This window comes from Leptopilina boulardi, unplaced genomic scaffold (assembly GCF_019393585.1).
Source record: "Leptopilina boulardi isolate dan_hultmark-lab unplaced genomic scaffold, ZJU_Lbou_2.1 LbouV2_216, whole genome shotgun sequence".
NCBI classification, from domain to species: Eukaryota; Metazoa; Arthropoda; class Insecta; order Hymenoptera; family Figitidae; genus Leptopilina; species Leptopilina boulardi.
In genome coordinates, this window is record NW_026137770.1 from 4,311,046 (window position 1) to 4,324,320 (window position 13,275).

General features: G+C 28.2%; 1 long non-coding RNA gene across 1 annotated transcript; it reads left to right on the forward strand.

The window, feature by feature from the left end:
• The first annotated feature begins 10,599 nt into the window (after positions 1-10,599).
• On the forward strand, positions 10,600-12,795 carry LOC127279431 (uncharacterized). Its single transcript, XR_007842637.1, has 3 exons — positions 10,600-11,718; positions 12,072-12,266; positions 12,356-12,795. It is a non-coding gene; the product is annotated as an uncharacterized LOC127279431 (long non-coding RNA).
• Positions 12,796-13,275: the final 480 nt, after the last annotated feature.

Below are 13,275 nucleotides of genomic sequence, written 5' to 3' on the forward strand. Positions count from 1 at the left end.
GAACTAACTCATTAATAACTATTTAAAAAAATATTTTATAGATATATTTTGAATTTCACACAGAAAAACGTAATCCTTATATTAAATGGAAAATTACTCTTTTGATATCCTATACCAATTTACCCTCAGAACAATAAGAATAATACTCTTTCAAGACGTGCATGAATATTCCATAAATTAAATGAGGAGCAAGTTTTTAAAATTTGATTAATCCATTTGAAGTAATTTTTAGATAAAGCGACAAATGATGTTATCTTTAAAATCAGTAGAGGTGAAAAATAAATATAAAAATAATTTTGTATAGATACGACCATCTAAATAAAAATTATTATATTATTTATTAGGTATATTATAATTATATATTCAATTAAATTTTACCTATTTGTTTCAAATCAAATACAGAAATTATTAGTTTAATTACAGTTTATTTAATTCAAATAAAAATTATTTGATTCAAGAAAATATTTGATAATAGTAATTTTGTTTAATAAATCAATATAGAAAAAATAAAATTATAATAATGTATTTTGAACTTATAAGTTTGCGTTTGTACCGTATATCTAAAAAATTTATCAGTGTTATCTTAAATATTCAATTAAATCATTGTAATATGTTATTTATAATAAAATTAATACACGATTTATTTTTTAAAATTAATTATTGCTCTTACATCTTTATATGATATAAAATACAATAGTTATAGGTACTGAAAGAAGATTATTAGTTTTTGTCAATGTCCAGCCCACATATTTTGTGAGAAAAAAAAGTTCGTGAGTTTAAGTTTCCCACAATATTTTGGAGATATTAAAAGGGGAGAAATTAGGATAAAGAGAAACATACACTCAAAAAAAAGGGGAAACTGAATCGTAGGCAGAAGTCATTTCATCCCGCATAAGATTTGCTCCAAGCTGCGGGTGGTTAGTTTTCGATTAAGTTTCATTACTCTGCTGCTTCATTCACAGTATACAGGTATTACTCATATGAGGGTTTCCATGTGAAGAGTGACCTATGTCACAATTTTCATTACCTCAAATATTGGGCTAAAAATTTGGCACAATTTTTTAATAGACTTTTTAAAATTTAATTAAAATTTTTGTTTTTCACCTCGGTAAAAAATATATTTATCTCAAAATAATTATTTATTTTAATAAATTAATGTTGGCCCTTAAATAAAATGACTCGTTATTCAATATCATAAATTATTTGCAAAAATAAAAAATTTACTTTCTAAATCTGAATTAGTAGAATTTTTAACTATTTTAATTATAGTAGTTCAGTATTTGACTAATAAATTAATATTTTATTGGAAATAAATTAGAAGTTATTCAGAAAAAAATTCTATTTTAAAACAACCAAATAAATTTATTCATAGACAATTAATTAAATCATTAAAAAGGGGGCGGTATAGATTCTACACAAAAAAAACCCTACACGAGAAAATTACGCACCGATAATTTTACAAAAAAAAAATCCTACACTTGGACAATAAGCAAAATAAAATTAATTAACAATTTTTTACTTTACACAATTAAATCAAACATAATTTTATTCTACACATTCAATTGCACACAGGAAAACCCTACACCGTTAACTATGAAAAAAAAATTCTACACAATAATATGCGGAATAAAATTTAAAAACAAATAATAAAAATTCTAAACGATTAAGGGCCGGTTTCACCAACTATGGTTAAAAGTTAATCAGCGATTAAAGCCAATTTAACCGCTCATGATTGGTCGGTTAGGGATTTAATCGCTGATTAACTTTTAACCGGAGTTGATGAAACTGGCCCTTAATACTACAAAATATAACCGTACAAATTAAATTGCACTCAGAAAAACCCTACACGATTTACTCTGCACAAGAAGATTCTGCACCTTAATAATAACCAGAATAAAATTCTGAAATAAAAAATTTATTTTTAATAATCCTACACGATAAATTGCACATAAAATAATAATTCTACACCACTAATTTTGCAAATAAAATTCTACAGTTAAATGCTAGACCTTTTAATCAATACATTTTTAAATTCTACACAGTAAAGTTCTAAATGAAAAACTCTCCACGATTAATTAGAATTTTTTAGATTCTACACAGTTAATATGGCAACTCATTTTTATATGTTAATAAATAAACAATATAATTTAATTATTTATTTAACCTTTTAATTGTATATTTTTAAATTCTACACAGTAAAGTTCTAAATGAAAAACTCTCCACGGTTAATTAGAATTTTTCATATTCTACACAGTCATAAGTATGTTTATTTATGAAAAAACAGGGTTGCCATGTCGACTGTGTAGAATATGAAAAATTCTAATTAACCGTGGAGAGTTTTTCACTTAGAACTTTACTGTGTAGAATTTAAAAATGTATTGATTAAAAGGTCTAGCATTTAACTGTAGAATTTTATTTGCAAAATTAGTGGTGTAGAATTATTTTATGTGCAATTTATCGTGTAGGATTATTAAAAATAAATTTTTTATTTCAGAATTTTATTCTGGTTATTATTAAGGTGCAGAATCTTCTTGTGCGGAGTAAATCGTGTAGGGTTTTCCTGAGTGCAATTTAATTTGTACGGTTATATTTTGTAGTATTTAATCGTTTAGAATTTTTATTATTTGTTTTTAAATTTTATTCCGCATATTATTGTGTACAATTTTTTCTTCATAGTTAACCTGGTACCTGGTTTTCCCTTTCGACCTGAATTTTACTTAAAAACTTAAATATTTATAGATAGATATTTATAGATAGATAGATTTCTGTATGCTGATTTACTCTTTTTTTATAAAATTTTACACGGATCAATTAACTGTATGGACATTATATCAAAATTTAACTTTTTTGTACCATCTTTTAGACTGAGATCTCAAAATATGTTTAAAATTACCTTTCATAGAACTAACTACGGTAAATTTTCTGTTTTTAGTCGTTTGAGTAGTGAAGCGAATGACTTTTTCAACGATTTGAACTTCTTCGATTCCAATGAGAATGCATTTGTTTCGAGTTTGCGCACATCAATATTAAAACTATAATAATATACTCTATGTACACAGAAAAAACCTGAATTCAAATTGAGTATAGATTCTATACTCAATTTGATTCGCAACAAAAATGAAACTGGTTGTTTCATTTCGAGTTCTAAGGTAAAAGTATCAAAATGAAACAGGCAAGTTTCATTTTGAGAAAAAGAAAAATGGAAAAATATTGTGAAATAACGAATAATTTTGCACAAAAACATGAAATATAATAATTACAAAGAAGTAAATAACACGCTAGACTTAATATATTTGATTAAAAATTGCTTGTAATCGCGTAATAAAATAATAAAGGAAAATTATGTTTTTAGGTTAGAAAAATGAAAACATGTGTTTTGACAACAGGAACGGTACTGCCAACTTAAATAATAGCGGTAAATTTAAAAACTTATGAAATTAATTATTATCTACGTAAATAATAATAAATAATTTTTATTTAAAAACTTCTAAATATTCGTACTGGTCAAAATAATCTTTCTGGTGTTGTTGAAATATTAGAAACAATAATTGAAATACAAAATTACTCTGCTTATGATGCCAACTTAGAAATCTGAAATTCCAGCCAATATCATTTTGAATAACATGAAGTTTGTCCCACACTCATTTCGATACCCAAAAGAAAATGAGTTGCAACAAAAATGAGTCCAAGTTTTTTCTGTGACTATACACTATCTCTGTATCTCTATAGGGCTATAAGCCCGTTGGTTCATTAAATAAATAAATAAATGTATAAATATCATTGTATCTCCAACACTCTCCCTCAACGATAATTTACAATTTATATGAATAAAATAAAATTTCACCTGATTATGGCGTTTAAAGTTAGATCTTTGGTTTTGCGCCGTGCAGCCTATACTGGTCTCAAATCTCAACAAAAATCAAAAAATAAAATTTTTATCGTTAAAATACACAAATACACTTAATGTGGTGAAAAAAGACGTTTTGAAAAGAACATGTTTAAAGTATCCGATACAAAAAAGTAGTGTTTTAACTATTGCCTTGAAGACGTTATGTATTCGAAAATAACTATTGCACTATAAAACGAAAATTTACTATCATTTGCTTATGGTACTTGCTAATGACAATTAATAAATAATAATTAAATAATATGTATACTATAGACATTCATACATTTAATTATAGAATAGTAATTTAAGATCATATTCTACAGATAGTAAACTAATTTTTAAAGCAAAAAAAAAAATTTTACACCAGTTTCCCGCTTTAAAGAAGTTTTTCATTGATTAATAAAACATGTATCGCATATCAGAGTAAAGTATTTAAAAAAAAATCTCCAAATTACATATATATAAATATTGAACTTTATTTATTTATGTTTTATGAAAATACTATATTAAATAATTAATTAATTATTTATAATATATAATAATTTAATATATTAATTATAATTAATCATTACTTAATTACTTTGATCAGAAAAAAATTCTTAAAGTCATAAAAGTAAGATCACCCCTGACTCAAAACTATTTTTAGATACTGACATTTTTTTCGAGCAATTAAAAAATAAGTTTTACTGATTTTATATTTTTTCCAAATGAAAAAATATTTCTATTATAGCTAAATATTGATAGATAATTAAAAAAATGCCCGGAAAAACAAACCTCTTAGTGATATAGTTTTAATCCTTAACTGGCACCATGGGTCCCATAGACCCGAGCATTTTTTCGAGCTCAAATTAATTGAATGTATTGCTTTTGAATATTTTTTATATTTTAATATATTAGTTTGATATATTCTTAATAATTTTTGAATAAAAACACGCAATTTTTTGTTTTTATTTTTCACAATTTTTTTTTAACTAACTTAAAATAAATTAATTCCTGTAAAATTAATTACATTCGGTGTTACATTAATCGTTTATCGGTAAGTTATACTTGGTTTCTTTTAAACATAACCTCACCTTAAAAAATACAAAATGTATTAAATATTATTTACCAACAAATTTCAACTGAAATGCAAATGAAACTGGTGATACGACCTACGGAAATCTGCTATCGATTATTTTAGAAGGCGAAGAAACTGAACAAATTGTATTAGACGGATCAAAGCTTTATTAATAAAACAAATTGTATTGCCGATTTAACAATTTAGTTTTGATATTTATATCAATATTGTCAATCTTGCATGTCAAGTTTGCCGCAAGCTTGCAGCAAGTTTCAAATGTCCCACCTAACCCAAGCTTGCATGGTAAACTTGCCGAAAGATGGCAGTGTAAGGTTACTGCAAGATTGCACAGTAAAATTATCGCAAGATTGCACGATAAGCTTGTCGCAAGGTTGACAAATAACCTTGCCCAATCAGCAGAGAGGTTTGCATTGAAAATGAGGACTATGCGCACTTGCAATCATAAGCACTTACGGCTGCGCAGTAAATTTTTTTGACCTCCCAGAAACTGGTGCTCAATGTATGTACAAAAATAAATTTCCTCCCCCCAAAAAATTTTTTGTTATATTCCGCAAGCTTGCTGCAAGTTTGCTGCAACCTTCTGTGCTGATTGGTAAGGTTATATGGCAACCTTGCACCAACCTTGCGACAAGCTTACCGTGCAAGCTTACGGAGCAATCTTGCGATAATCTTACTGTGCAATCTTGCAGTAACCTTACACTGCAATCTTTCGGCAAGCTTACCATACAAGCTTGGGTTAGGTGGGACATTTGAAGCTTGCGGCAAACTTGCCATGCAAGGTTGGCAATATTGCGCGGCACGCTTGCCGCAAGGTTGCTGCCAGCTTACGTGCTATCTGGGTATTGACAATCCGGAATTGTTGTGTGGACTTAATTTTTAGTAACTACGACAATTCTTTTTTCTCCGAGAAGCCTGATATTCTACTAACACTTCCCCATCTCCCCGGCTGAAAAAACTTGTACAAGAAAATGAACAAGTTCTTGTACATGTTCATTAATGAACTTGTACATTTTCTTGTACATGTTCGAGTAATGTTCTTGAACAAGTTCAGCATCCGGAATTGAGACATGTTCTTGTACCAGAACTTGTACAAGATCCTGGACAAGAAAATATACTTGTACAAGAAAATGTACATATTCTTGTACATATTTTTTTGTGCAGGTTTCATTACATTTTCTTGTACCAGATGTGGAACATGTTCTTGTACATGTTCACTTATGTCTTTTAAATTAAAAATTAAAAACTTTAAAGGCTGCGCAGTAGTTTTTTTAAGCCTTTACAGCTGCGCAATAATTTTTAGCATGCATAAGTGAAGATTCTTAATAATTATAACTTATTAAAATTTCAAATTTTTTTCAAAAACATTTTTAAACAAATGTTCTTGTACAAGAACATAAACGTGTTCATGTAAAAGTACTTGTACATGAAACCTGCACAAAAAATATGTACAAGAACATGTACATTTTCTTGTACAAGTATATTTTCTTATCCAAGATCTTGTACAAGTTCTGGTACAAGAACATGTCTCAATTCCGGATGCTGAACTTGTTCAAGAACATTACTCGAACATGTACAAGAAAATGTACAAGTTCATTAATGAACATGTACAAGAACTTGTACATTTTCTTGTACAAGTTTTTTCAGCCGGGTCTAAAGTATCACATTCATTGTAAAGAAAAAACCTAGTCTCATTTTTGTTGACAGATCAAAATGAGCCAATGATCAACGACATAGACAATGGCGCCACCAACCTGGTTCATTTTTGTTGCACATCAAAATGAGCCGCCTACACTGCTCATTCTGAGTTCAGTTTTTTCTGTGTGCTGTGGACTTAAATAAAGAACATTATATCTGAAGTCAATAAAATGTATAATAAAGAAGACCTGCAAAAAGATTTAATGCTTCAACTTGTACAATTTAGAAGATTAATTGAAAAGTATATTATAGATATCGGCACCGATGACAAAAAAAGTGAGTACATGTTTCGAGGTTAAAACCTACAAATTGATAATTGAAAAAGACATGCAACAAGTTTTTCCGAATGTTTGTATTCTGATAAAAAAGAAACGTACGTTCTTATGACCACAAATTGTACTAGTAAGAGGTCATTTTTAAAACTCAAATTAATAAAAAATCGATTGAGGTCACCAATTGGTCAAGATCGGCTTCATCATTTTTCAATTATGAATATTTAAAACTATATAAAATTAGCAATAATAGTAATTGCAGAAAAAAAATTTTTAATGACTCTTCATGTTACGACTTTGAATCGTAATGGAAATTAAGTTTTTATTTCTAAATCTAGTATGTAAAAGATGAAATGTATAACTGCAATTAAATCTACGTGTTCTTTTGAAATCTTTTGTTAATTATAATTTCAGTAGTATATAAATTAACTGAAATATGGATTTAATGTATATATATATATATATGTTATTTTCATTTAGAAGTTATTTGTAAACTTTTTATTTCATCTAATTACTTCATGAATGAAAGAAATATAAAATTATACCGTCAAATGAAAAATGCTTTAAAACAAAAAATTGAAAATAATTTCATAGTATGAACACTTTAAAAATAACTTAAATTCATGCAAATGAATAAAAATTGAAAAAAATCGAATTTGTAGTTAATATTTTAAAAATATATTTTTTCTAAAGTGCCCTTTTTCTGTAGAATCACCCATATATATACATGTATACACGCATCGCTTCGTCGTCATTACTACGGCCTGGGAAGTATATGTCGACTTTGCCTCAGTAAGTCCTACTAGTTGATCTGCCAATTGAGCTAGTTAACACTAATTGATCTAAATTGGTTGAATTGGATGTAATTGTGCAAAGCGACAGGGAACCTCCAATGTTCAAATATCTACGCTTCTACGGTTTCTTTTACAAGTATCACTGTATAATGTTAATGTGCGGATATGCATTAGTTTGCTTTAAAAATTGGATAGTGAAAAGTATTATACATTTTTTTTCTATAAAAAATATTTCTATAAATTAAGAAAAGATTTTTGTCACATATGCTATTGATTTTAATTTTGCCATTTTGTTATATATAATGCCTAAATTAGCAAAATATCGAATTTTTTTAAAAATTCGAATTACAAACAGATCGAATTTCTAAAATATTAGTTTGAATTATCAAAGGATTAAATTTATAAAAGTACGAATTACCAATAGATCGAATTTCCAAATGTTCTAATTATATATATTTTTTTTTATTTAGATTTCCTGCGTACACCTTTTTAAGGTTTTTACGCTCTCTATACCACATCTTTAACCTCACCTTATGTTCTAATTATATAAAAAGATAAAAAATTATGTACAATTTTTAAATTTCGCGCACAAATGTGCATGCATGCAGAAACATTTGGTCAGTCACACTTCAACGAAATCTAGTGAATGTTTAGTAACTTTCTAGTAATTTTCCAAAAATTTCGATTGTAACTAAAAAGTTACTAAACATTCACTAGATTTCGTTGAAGTGTGACCGGCCAAATGTTTCTGCATGCATGCACAGTGCATGCATGAGATAGTGTGAAAGTACCCTTAATATCGGTTTTTTTGAAATCGTGTACCCCCCTCCTAGCGGCCACACGAATTTATCTGGAGGGCTGAAATTTGGTACACATATGTATTTTTGCGTGTAGATTACAGGAAAAATACAGCGAACCTGATTGGAATTGATTATCATAGCGATGTCAAGGAAAAACCATGAATTTTAAAGAAAAAAAGACTATGTACCCCCTCTCTAGCAGCCACATCTTTTGACATAGAGAGCTCAAATTTGGTACACTTATGTATTTTCACGTGAAAATATAGGAAAAATATAGCGAACATGATTCGGATTAATTTAAATAGCGTTGTCAAGGAAAAACCATGAATTTCGGAAAAAAGCGTTTAATCTCCCTAGCGGACACAATATTTAACCCAGACAGTTCATATTTAGTATACAAATGTATTTTTACGTGAAAAATATAGGGAAAAAAACCGGTCACGATTGGAGTTGATGATTAACTTTTTTTTAATTTTTCAAGAAAAAATGACAATTTTAGAAAAAAAAATGTATTTTTTCACCAAAAACGAACAAAATTTTATATAAAGGAATTCAGATTTATATATTTTGACGTATTTTTACGTGTAGATTACAAAAAAAAAATATAGCGAGCATGATTGGAGTTAATTATCATAGCGTTGTCACTTACGTATTTTTACGTGAAAATTACAGGAAAAATATAGCGAACTTGATTTGGATCAATTTACATAGCGTTGTCAAGGAAAAATAAAAAATTTCGAAAAAAAATGGTTTAATCTCCCTAACGCACACAATATTCAACCCAGACTGTTCATATTTGCTGTTTAAATGTATTTTTGCATGAAAAATACAGGGAAAAAATGTATGCACGATTGGAGTTGATGATCAATTTTTATCAAATTTTTAAAGAAAAATGATAATTTTAAGAAAAAAATGTATTTTTCCGCAAAAAATATAAAAAGTTTATCTAACGTGATTCAAATTTATATATTTTGACGTATTTTTACGTGTAGATTACAAAAAAATATAGCGAGGATTATTGGAGTTGATTTTTCTGGTGCTATCAAGAAAAAACTGATAATTTTAGAAAAAATCATGAATTTTCTCCCAATAACAAAAAAATTTTATCTAAAGGGCTTCAAATTTATTATTTACACGTATTTTTATGTATAGATTATAGAACATGATAAAAAGTGAAAAAAGTGGACTTTTTCCTTGATTTTATTTCTTTAGTCGTGACAACTGCAAAATAAAAAAAATCGGACAATCGATGGTTCCGTACTCGAAGCGAACTTATTTTGTATAAAAACAAATGTTTAAAAAATATGTGCTGTATGTCTAATAATGTAAGTGATACAAAAAGGAACAATTTTGTAAAAAAAAATTAAGAAAATTGTTCCTCTTAAAAAATATATGTTGTATGTCAAATAATTAATGTAAGTGGTACGAAGAGGAACAATTTTCTTAAATTTATTTTACAAAATTGTTCATTTTTATATTACTTACATTATTAGAGACATACAACACATATTTTTTAAACATTTGTTTTTATACAAAATAATTTCGCTTTGAATACGGAACCCTCGATTTCAGTGCGAGTGTAACTCGCACTTGTCCGATTTTTTAAAATTATGTTTCAATTGTTTAAACAATTTTTTTTCATAATTTCAGATTTAACTAATTAAAATTTAAACGTAATTGACTACTAATTCAGGTAATTTAAATTTTTTAATTTAAATTGTTTTACAAGCTACTTTTTATTAAATTCAGCTAAAATTATTTAGTTTTTTGCTTTCTTCTTTCAACTATCTTCATTTTATGCATTTATAATTTTCAACATATTTTTAAATGTTTAAACAATTCATTTCTTTTTAATTTGATTTGCTGTAAAATTATTTATCGATAAGGACAATCCATGTATCATATCGATTGTAGAAATGATTATTCTAAAAAGTTTTTTTGTCGTAAATATTTGAGAGCGGAAGCTCTCGTTTAATTTTACGATCACTGCGGTCACTGACGTAAATAAATCGAGGGTTAGAAGTCAGCAAGGGAAGTGCTTTCTGGCATATGTAATCTGATGGGATTCCCACTTACTCAGTAGGACTGGAAGACTTCTTATTTCTTAGTGCCTTCGCAATACCGGGTCAATTCTTGTATAATATTATTTATATTAATATTTTTCTTTTGTAGCTTGACGTGGAGCCTTATTTGTGTCTACCAATATCAAAGTTTGGTTCTGTCCTGTGATGTGATGATTTTGTTTATATGTAATTGTTTGACTGTGTTTACGTTTGTCTAAAGATATATGTCAGTCGTGACATTCCAGTAAAAAAAAAAACTAATTCAGATGAAATGAAATGAATTAACTTTTTTGGCAAGGTCCAATTCGTATTTGTCGCTAAGAAAGATTCAGTGAAGTCCTTTGTATATTCAATTCAATTCGTACCAATGACTTTTCATCGGTTGTGAATTCAAACAAACTGACCAACTCGTCTATTGAATTTGTGCTGACGAATTGAAAAAGATTAAAGCTCAATAGTTTGTTCATTGAATTGATACGAATAGAGAGTTTGGAAGTTGAACACAGCTTTGTCGAATTCAGAAGAATTTGCCACGTAGCTCCAATTCGAATTTGTCGCTAAACGAGATTCACTGACGCCCAGAGTGTATTCGTTTCAATTCTACTGAATTAATATTTTCATTTGCTGGGATCACACTCGGTTGGTAAAGTCACTGAAAGTAGAGCCTCAGTGGGAACAGGAATATCTAAAAGAAGTCTTTTTTGACCGCGGATATCGGAACGTTGAAGAATGTCTATGGCCTAAAAAACGTTCAAAAAGACGTCTTTCAGACATCTTTGGACACTGGAGTAGGACTAGTCGCAGTAAAGGAGAAAATAATTGCATAAGGGCTGGCAAAAATAATTGTTTCAATTGCTTAAAAACTGGACATCATTTTCGAAAGTGCATGTATAACCAAATGTCTTGTATTGGTTATATATTTTTTATTCTCTGAATTTATAAATAATAAATGATTCTCAAAAATTAAAAGTTATATTAACAATTATAATAATTTTTAAAAAATGTCTCCTTTTTTCATGCAAATAACATACAAGTCTGGATCAATACGGTAAAATAAATGCGACTAGGTGTTTACGAAGGAAGTTTTTGCGCTGAACATGAATCTGATGTCCGAAATGCTCCATCACGTAAGGTTTTTAAGAAGATTAGGGCTGAAACCATTCAAAATGCCGTTTTTTTGACACTTTTTGAAACATCGAAGGGCAAAATTCTGACGTGATAAAAACTTTGCTATTATCAGAAATTAAAGCTTGAATCGTTCTCTTTCAAATAAGCCCTCAGCCGACTCATATCTGTTTTATAAAATGTAATATCTCCGAAGAAAAAATGTAAAATGTTCTATTAATCATTCTCGAACATTGAATAATCATAAAAAAAATCTAAAACATCTCTGTATTAGAAAAGAAAGTAGAATTAATAAGTTTGTCTTTCATATTTCACTGAAATAAAATGCGAAGTCCAACACTTCCATTGTATACAGATTTGAATTCCAATTGATGAAGGAGAGATATCTATTTATGGACGGAGATGCAGACCTCTAGAAAAAAATAATAATTAATTAACAGCAACAATTGTTGCTGTTACCTAATTTGTTGTGAAGCGTTAATGTCAAATCACGTTAAGCCGGAAGTCATTGGAGACCTTCCATGAAAGAAGCTTCTTCATCCATGTTGAGGTAGAATAATTAATTGAACCTTCCACTTTTTTCCTATATATATATATTTCTTTTAAATTTAATTATATGTGATTTAACTTTTATTTTAGACTATTGAAGAACTACCAGAAGTGTTGCAACAAAAGCGCAGAGATCCTAGTTAAATATGTTTTACCAGACGTTCATTTGAACGTTCAAAACTTGTAGATCATATCAAGAAACTGTGATTTATCCAAGTATTAATATTAATACAAAAGGGTATACCCCGTTTAATTTTTTTTTTATTTTTTATTTAGATTTTCTGCGTACACATTTTTAAGTATTTTACGCTCTGTATCCCCTATCTTTAACCTCAGTTCTGAAAACCCCAAACCGCGGTCCGTAGTCAACTTTTATTAGAAGTATTCGCATTTCCCTGACCCTTTCTGGATCAGAGTAACGGCAAACCTCTACTGAATACAGCCGGTTTATTGACTGTCAAGTTATAAATGTACATTTAAGGAAGTTCTCTCGCAAACAGAAATGACGAAGAGTTAATTATCAAACTTGATAAACTGATAGATAATGGTTTAAAGAAGATGTAGTTAAATTTTTAGAGGTCTAGGTGGATTTTGACAAAAGATATAAATAATTTTCTCTTTTCACATTTAACACGGGTTCTTATAGGAAATTGAATTTTTTGGTCTGAAATCTCAAATTGTGAAAAATCTGACGAAAAGATATTACTGGAACTTTATATACATAAAGTTTAATAGCCAATGTTCACTTACTTTTAATAAAATTGATCATACCTGGCTTAGGAGACTCACAATTAATTATTTTGTCTAAAAAAACACCGTATTTTGACAATCAGAAATTACTTAGCACAACGCTTGGCAACGTTGCGTCTTGTAGGTTAGGTATAGAAAAAGCGCGAAATTTGAAAGTAATATAAGTAGTATATACATATAATAGTATATTCTTCAAAGATTCATAATAATGAATAATAATTTGAATTTGCTTATAAAAAATTAAGATTTTTAAAATAATA